Source organism: Olea europaea, chromosome 19 (genome assembly GCF_002742605.1).
Source record: "Olea europaea var. sylvestris chromosome 19, O_europaea_v1, whole genome shotgun sequence".
NCBI classification, from domain to species: domain Eukaryota; kingdom Viridiplantae; phylum Streptophyta; class Magnoliopsida; order Lamiales; family Oleaceae; genus Olea; species Olea europaea.
Window position 1 is genome coordinate 10698244 of NC_036255.1, and position 9688 is coordinate 10707931.

The following is a 9688-nucleotide window of genomic DNA, read 5'->3' on the forward strand; positions in this document are numbered from 1 at the left end:
TAGGAGTGGACATGGTTCTATTTGATTATATTTTCAAGAGAATCGAATCGAACCATAATTCAATATTTTTTTATAGTGGAAAGTGGAAACACTAAACCCTACTCTTGAAGTTCCATTTTCAGAACTATAATCTAAAAGAATTTTATACAAAATTCAGATGATATTTAAATTTTTTAATAATAAATAATATTATAAATTTAAATTAATATACATACCCATTTCTAATCCCCTACAAACCCTAAATCCTTTTTTCTCTCATTCTCTTTTCTCTATCTCACCTCCACCGTTTCTTTATCATATACCAGAAAGGAGACCATCGTTGCTACGACGATGATGCCATTGCAGTGGCATGAACGTTGCAGCGATGACGATGCTCACGCCACTGCAATGAAGTGGCCGTTGCGCACTCTTGTTGTGCCACAATGACGCTACTACAGTGCGACGCAGCCACCTCCGTGCACTACAGTGCCCATTGTTGCACGCTTTGATTACACCGAAAAATCGTCGATGCTGCATTGTCGTTGCCGACGACAATGCCAATGGGTTTTGTGTGGTATGTTTTGGAGGCAACGATGTGAAGAAATTGACTCACGATTGTAGGGAAGATGGTGGTTTGACGCTGCAGTCGACGATTTAGTGTGGATCTAGGGTGAATGTGGTGTTACTATTTTTTATTTTGGATTTGATGTAGATGTAGGAATTGACCAAATGGTACTGACGAGTTGGTGGTAGGGCGGCGATTGTGATGGTGGGGTGGTGGTAGTTGTGGGGGTGGGAAAAGTGTTTTTGTGACCAATCTGTGAACAATAAATTGGCTATTTGTGGATTGGTGGCGATTGCAGGGTTGATGGTAGTGGCAGCGACGGTGATCATGATGGTAGGTTTGGGAATTTTTTGGTTGATCGATGTGGTGTGGTGTGGTGAAGATGGTGATCGTAAGTGTTGATGGTAATCACAGATTATTTAGTTGACCGTCACCATTGAATTAATTAATCTGTGACCAATAAACAATATGTAACTAATGAAAAATATAAATATGATAAAAAAAAATAGTATGTAACCTAAAAAAAGTTAACTAGTGACCAATAACATAATAATTTGTGACTATATAATAAGTTATGAATTATAATATTTGTTTTTTGTGACCGATGAACAAATTGTGACTTGTAAGTTTTTTATTTGTCACAGATGAACAAATTATAACCTATAAAATTTTTGAATTGTGACTACAATGTAAAATAATTTGTGACATATAAAAATTTTGATTTCAAATCGAAAAATAATATGTGACTAACTAAATCATTAATTTGGGACCAAATTATGTACATTTTTGACTTTAATATATTTAATTAATAAAATATATAATTAAATCATAAATAAATTTTAATAAATATCTGATTTTTGAAATTCGAAAACCTTTGTTGTTATATTTTAAATGGGTGATACTTAATCTTATAATTTTGAATTTTTACCCCTTTTTTAATAATAGAACCAATGTTTTATTATTTTTTTAAGATATGGTCGATTTTGATTTGGTTTGATTCTGATTTCATTACTTAAAATTTCAAATGATAAATACAAATTAAAAGCACTATATCCATAAATTTATATATCAAATAAACAAACATCAAACATTTCAACAAAATTCAACATCAAATTATCAATCATCAAATGAAATATTATGTAATAAAATTTATTCACAAAAGTCAAAACTAACAAACAAAACATAGTCATAATTTGAATACAAAAACATCAAGTTCTATCCCCCATACAAAAAATACTGTTTAATAACAATGATTCACTATATAGACAAATGAGTTCTCTCAAAAGTTGAATTTTTTTAGCAAGACTCATTGATTTACAAAAAAAGTTATATTTAAAAAATAAATAAAAATTGAGCTTGATTGTGGGTTCCAGTTCAAATCAGAACCTAAATCAAAATCATTAATTTTTTTTAATTTTTTTTAGAATCAAATCAAATCAAATCATTCAATTTGATTCGATTTTCGTTTGGTCTCATCATTTTGTCTACCCCTAATTAAAATATTTATATTGCAAAAAGATCTAGCTTATTGGGAAACATTATAAATAAATATCTAGATTTGTGTTCATAATTAGAATATAAATACGTTATATTCTTGGACTTTATTAATCTTCTTTATTCACTATAAATTTCCAGATCAAAATCAAAATGCAGTTGAAGTAAAATTTAAGCCCACCTCAACTAAAAGAGGATAAAAATCAACAATTAATTTTGACCACAATTTTGATAGGACTCACAATTTTTTTTAACTTTTCAACGACATGTTTCATCAACTTTTATCAAAATTTACCAAAAATATAATTTTTTACAAAACAGGGACTAATTAGTATATCATGGACCTTATAATTTGCTTAGGATTTGTTATGCAGGTAGTAGATCGTACAGATGTGTGGATGAAAAATATATTCGACTGAGTTAAATTTTGAGGCTTGGTTAAGAACTCATTAATCTCGGTAGAGAGATTACTTTTCAAGTTCTCTGCCCGAAATAGATACAACAATCTGTAGTAAATACATTATTCATTGCCAAACCCATTTTCCAGTGTCATTTCAGATCACAATGCAAAGAAAACGGCCGACTCCTTCTGGTGTTCTTTATCACGATGATAAGTTGCTTCATCGATCCACCAAATATTGGTCTCACGTAGCCATCATTGAATCTTCTCCAGAAGGAATGAATAGTGTATACAGGCATTTCTATTAGTCGATACAAACTATGTTTTGCGCTAAAAATGTTGGTTTCTGCAGATTCGTCAAAGGAAAGCAGAGGAAGCTTCATATCCTCCTTCAAGATACTTGGTTCCCGGGCTATGTTGCTGGCATCGTTATGAGAAAGCAGATAATTTACAAATGGTTTGGTTAACAAGGGCCTCAAATTTGAACCGTACTATGAATGAGGAGTAGACAGGGACGAATCCAGTAGTTTGAGTCAGTACGAGCGACTGTTGACAATTGCCCGCAATAAAATATTAAAAGTCCTTTTGATATCTATTTTTTTCTAAAAAATGCATTTTGGAATGGTGATTTGATGGAGAATGTGTAACTAAAAATAAAGAAAAGTTTTGAATTTACGTGTAATATTATTTTATTGAAGAACATATGAATGAAAAGAAGAAAGAAAAAATGTATTTTTAAAAAAAGAGGGAATCGAACAAGGCCTAAAGTATAAAAATAACAATTATTTTGTTCAAACTGAACATATATAATTCTGTTATAAAAATAAATAGAACTCGTCAAATAACATTGTTGCCAAGTTTTGTATAATTCAAAGGAAGAGCGTGAATTCGAATCTTTAAAATTGTTTGCGTTAAAACATTCAAAACCTAACAAATATCATTTTGTTAAATTTAGTGACACAATTCAAGAGGTATCATAATGGTTAAATTTATCATAATCCTTACTTGAGATCACAGGTTCAAATCCTCATTGTTCTTTTTCTTATTGAATTTTGATAAAAATTATAGAATAAAAATAATAAATAACGGACTTAAAGCATGTTAAAACCGGCTCTCACCAAATAAGATACAGAGAATGTTTGAAAATAAAATCAATTACTAGAGATATAAGGTAAAAATTTTATCTATTGTTAACAAAAAAAAAAAAAATTATCCCAGTAGATCAGTTAGGGCCCACCACCTAGATCCGCCATTGGCTGGAGAATTCAAGAAATTAGGTCCTACAGCTAATTTGATGAACTGAAAAAACTATTCATGAAAGTAAAAGTAACTCATTCCAACCTTCATAGCCAACAAAGTAATTTACTCCATGAACTTTAGATAGGGGCTAATATTTCGTGCATCCATTAAAAAAAAAGTCGAACAAGAGAGGCAAATAGTTCCACAATAAGAGAAAGAGAAGGGTTACCATACGTTCTAAGCTAAAGATTCACTAACTTAACCTTTTGGACAAAATGAGTCACATGCACGTGTACTAATAGAAAAGGTTTAATGTAAATTCTATTCAACCTAATATGTGTTGTTATATTTAATCGGTAGTGTATGGAGTGAAATTGGGCTCTCATATACCATATTTGTGATTTAGACAACGGATTCACACTTACCGTATTTAGCAGTGCAACTCACCGTATTTGCAACTCACCATATTTGACAGTGCGTTAAACATAGAATTTCCACAACTATTTGTTTTCATACAATGATTTTAGATAACATAGAATTTGGTGTTTGTTTTCATACAATTTGAACAAACATAATTTCGAAATAAATTCAGATAAATTTTTTCTTAATTTTATTTTTCACAAATTACTTAGATACAGACTATTATCTAAATCACTACTTGAATAAGAATGACAAATTATATTATTTACATTAACATAAGAGCAGTATAAATTTCAGAAAACTAAATAAAATCTAAAAGCGTGTAAATCTGCAAATAATTAAAGCACAGATACTCGAACTGGAAGCATATATATTTGGAAATAAACTTTTAATCCCGAGACCTGTGTAAACACAGTTCCTTAAGACAAATTCGCCCCCTCACCATGGTGCTAGAGGTTTAGTTCGAGCGCCTGTCTCCTAGGATACAACGGTAACCAGCAGAATTCGAGCATCGCGATTCTACTCCGACGAATTGGACGAGTGTTCGAACAATATCACCTTACTGGAATGAGACGGAACAAAACAGAAAACATAACTGAATTTGAGTATAAACAGCTGGAAATTGCAGACGAAAATTTCAGTGTATGAACTGCTGGAAATTGAGTGAAATTATATAGGCTGAATCTGACCATTAGTTTCTGCATTAACCATTGCAGTTTTTGGAGTTACACTTCGACTTCGATCATTGGAGTTTTAGGAGTTTCAGACACTCAAAAGTCATTTGGAAAAATCACAAAAAAAAAATTGCAAAACCGGACAATCCAAATTGGCTAGTTTTTGCTCGTTTTGTCCGACATTCGTGTGCGCAGGTTACGCCCGCACCTAAGTTCAAGGTCCGAAAACTATTTCTGTCCGTGATTTGCACCCCCCTACGCGCGCACGTGGAGAGAGCCTCTATGCTACACATGATCACACCATCCCAATGTATAGCCATATATAAAGTGGTTTTGGTTTCCATATTTTTCCTATATGGGACAAAGTTAACTATAGTTTTCCCATCAACATAGACCATTTCCAATAGTCCACTTTAAACTCCAATTTTTCATTCACACGAGCTTCATTTTTGGCAAATAAATACATGACTTCGATGTTCTCGCGGAGGAGAACACATATCAACTTTGATATTCCAAATTGGACTAACGGGTCCCATCGAAAATTGTGCCAAAAGTGAGCCGCTCACTTATTTTTTCCAACAATCCCCCACATGAATGAAAATTAGGAGAGACACAAAACGTGAAACATAAGACTTGGTGATAAAGTTCAACGGTTGAAGCCTACATAGGATAGGTAGGTGTTACCCTTTAAACCTTCCCTTGTGAAAGTATATTTACTTTACTGGCTGACCAGTAGACGCGATGTCTTTAAACTGTTCTGCCGTTTGTATAAACGAGGATATACTTCGCACAGAATTCTTCCTAACACCCTTCAGTTCTCATTATCATGTTCGTTTTGGCTATGAACATATTCATGGTTCTGTGAGAGTTTCTAAGAATTGAGCCCCAAACAATTCTCTTAGAAGCAGCCCCACCCACTTCTTTCTCACATAGGTGATTTCTTATTACAAGTAACCCACATTACTTGGCTCGATTTTCGACGCGTAAGAATCATTAAAAGCCTAATTCTTAACTTTCATCCTTACGGGCATTACTGTTATATCATAGGAATGGACAGCAGGTGATACCCCCACAGTGATTTTATCAAGTCTTTACAGTTAGGTTGTCCCTTTGAACCTAGATCTTGGAATCTCCAGTCAACTAGGTTGGGTTTCCTTTGTAATGACTTATTCTTTCAAGGGTATGAGTCTCATTGCTTTCGATTATTTCCCAACTAATTCTCTATTTAAACATTTGGTTAGCGGATCCGCAATATTATCCTTTGACCTAATATAGTCAATTGTGATAACTCTAGCTGAGAGTAGTTGTATAATGATATTGTGTCTACGACGTATATGCTAGACTTACCATTGTACATGTTACTTTGTGTCCTTCCTATTGCTGATTGATTGTCACAATATATGCAAATTGCAGGCACAAGTTTGGACCATCATGAAATATCTTCTAAAAAGTTGTGCAACCATTCGGCCTCTTCACCACATTTATCTAGGGTTATAAACTCAAATTTCATCGTAGATCTGGCTATAACCGTTTGCTTAGAGGATTTTCATAAGATGGCAGCACCTCCCAAAGTGAACACATATCCACTGGTGGATTTTGAGCCTTTTATATTAGATATCCAATTAGCATCACTGTATTCTTCAATGACTGCTGGATGTCTGGTGTAGTGTATTCCATAGTTACGAGTATATCTTAAGTACCTCAGTACTCTTACTATACCTGTCCAGTGATCATTTCCCGGATTACTCGTATATCTACTTAATTTACTGACTGTGTAGGCTATGTCTAATCTTGTACAACTCATTAAGTACATTAGATTTCCAATAACCCTCGAGTATTCTACCTGAAAGACACTTTCACCCTTATTTTTAGATAGATGTTGACTTGTATCTATCGGTGTTCTGGCTAAGCCAATATCATCCTTATTGAACTTTTCCAAAATTTCATCCACATAATGTGACTGGCTTAGAACAAGCCCATCTGATGTTCTTAAAATTTTGACTCCAAGTATAACATCAGCTAAACCCATGTCTTTCATAGCAAATTTCGAATTTAATATATTTTTAGTGGATTCAATCATCTTATTGTTACTACCAACAATAAGTATGTCATCAACGTAAAAACATAAAATGATATAGTCATCTTTAGTATCTTTGACGTAAACACATTTGTCACATTCATTAATTTTAAATCCACTCTCTATCATGACATTGTCAAGTTTTTCATACCATTGTCTAGGTGCTTGTTTCAAGCCATATAGTGACTTCACCAATTTACAGACTTTCTTTTTCTGTCTTGGTGATGAAAACTCCTCGAATTGTTTCATGTAAATTTTTTCTTCTAAATCTCCATTTAGAAAAGTAGTTTTAACATCCATTTAATATATTTCTAGATTTTGTAAGGCAACAATCGCAAGTATCACCCTAATAGATGTTATTCTCGTCACTGGAGAATACGTATCAAAGTAATCAAGGCCTTCCCTTTGTTTGTAACATTTTATTACTAATCTGGCATTGTACTTTTTGAGAGTTCCATCTGCTTTCATTTTCCTTTTAAAAATCTATTTGTAGCCTAGTGGTTTGCATCCAGGAGAAAGATCCACTAGTTTCCATGTATGATTTTGCAGTATGAAATCTATTTCACCTTTAATGACATCTTTCCATTGAGATCTTTCCGAGGAATTCACAACTTCTTGATAACTTTGAGGTTCGCTTTCTAACATATAGGTCAGAAAATTAGGACCATAAGACTTTTCTGTCCTTTCCCGTTTGCTGCGTCTAACCTTAGTCTCCTCTTCTAATTTTTCGTCCTGACTATTTTCAGTTATTGTCTCATATATTCGTTTAGAGGAGCTGGCTTCCTCTTTGGACCTGTATGGAAATACTTTTTCAAAGAATGAAGCATTCCTCAATTCCATTATCCTGTTTTTGTGTATGTCTAGAATTTTTGAATCATATACAAGAAATCGATAAGCACTGCTATTACGTGCATAGCCAATGAAGACACAGTCTATAGTTTTCGGGTCTATCCTTACCTTCTTTGGTGTTGGAATAGCCACTTTTGCAAGACACCTTCACATTCGCAAGTGTTTATAGGTAGACTTTCTTCTTTTTCATAACTCATAAGGGGCCTTTTTCGATTTCTTTCGAGGCACCTTATTTAAAAGGTAATTTGCTGATAACATAGTTTTCCCCCACATGTTCTGAGGTAACCCAGAACTTACTAGCATTGTATTCATCATTTCTTTTAAGGTACGATTTTTTCGTTCAGCTACACCGTTTTGTTGTGGTGAATAAGGTGCGGTGGTTTCATGTATGATTCTGTGTTGTGCAAAGAAATCGACAAACGGTGCTCCATACTCACCACCTCGATCACTCCGTAGTACCTTAATTTTCTTATTAAGTTGAGTTTCAATTTCATTCTTATAGAGAATAAATTTCTCTGTAGTTTCATCCTTACTTTTAAGTAGATACACATAGTAGTATTTTGAGTCATCGTCGATAAAAGTAATAAAATACTTGTTGCCACCTCTTGTTTGTACAAGTTTTAAGTTACAAACATCACTGTGAATTAAATTAAGTGGTTCTGTGTTCCGTTCAACTGACTTAAAGGATGACCTTGTCAATTTTGTCTCAACACAAGTTTCACGCTTATGTTCGGAATCATTATGGAACTTGGGTATGCAATTCGAGTTAATCAGTCTACGTAAAGTATCATAGTTAACATGTCCTAGTCTACCATACCACAAATTGAAAGACTCAAGCAAATAAGCAGAAGAATTTGCCTTATTCATTTTTGGTTTCACAACCATTACATTCAACTTAAACATACCGTCGGAAACATAACATTTTTCGACAAACATTCCACTTTTTGATAGAATGACTTTGTTTGACTCAAATACAATGCGAAAACCATGCTTTTTCAGAAGCGACCCGGACACTAAATTCTTACGAATTTTCGGCACATATAGCACACTGTTGAGAGCCAGCTCCTTTCTCGGGGTCATCTTTAGAACCACATTTCCTTGACCCTTGATTTCAGAGGTTGCTGAATTTTTCATGAACAGCTTCTCCCCGTTCTTAATTGCTTCGAATGTAGCAAACAGCTCTTTATTAGAGCACACATGCCTTGTAGCATCGGTGTCAATCCACCACTCCTTAGAGTTTGAACCCACCATGTCCACTTCAGAAATGACGACTGCGAGATTCATTTCTGAGATATCTTGTGCCATGTAGTCAATCACATTTGCTTCTTTCGTCTTCTTCTTTGGCATTCTGCACTCCGAAGACTTGTGCCTACTTTGTCACAATTGAAACATTTCCCTTGAAATTTCTTCTTAGAAATTTCACCTTTCGGTCCGTGCTTGGTCTTTTTTCCACCGAATGACACAAACTTATTTTTGTAAGTCTTACTGCTTTGACCATGCTCCACAACAGTGGCTTTAGCCACACCAAGATTGAACCACTTCTTTTCTGAACTTTTGTTGTTTTCTTCAATTCGAAATCTAACAATAAATTCTTCAACGTTCATTTCCTTTCGTTTGTGTTTTAAATAATTTTTGAAATCTTTGCATGCGGGAGGCAATTTTTTAATAATTGCTGCCACTTGAAAGGTTTCATTCAACACAATCCCTTCGGCATGAATTTCATGAAGAATCACTTGGAGTTCTTGCACTTGACTGATAACAGTTTTGGAGTCCACCATCTTATAGTCTAGGAATCTGTCGACTATAAACTTTTTAGCCCCGGCATCCTTAGTTTTGTATTTTTTATCCAAAGACTCCTACAACTCCTTAACAGTTTTTATCATGCTATACACATTGTATAGTGTGTATGCTAAACTATTCATAATGTAGTTTCGGCATAAAAAGTCTGAATGCTTCCAAGCATCAAGTGCACTGACTGCTTGAATATCTCC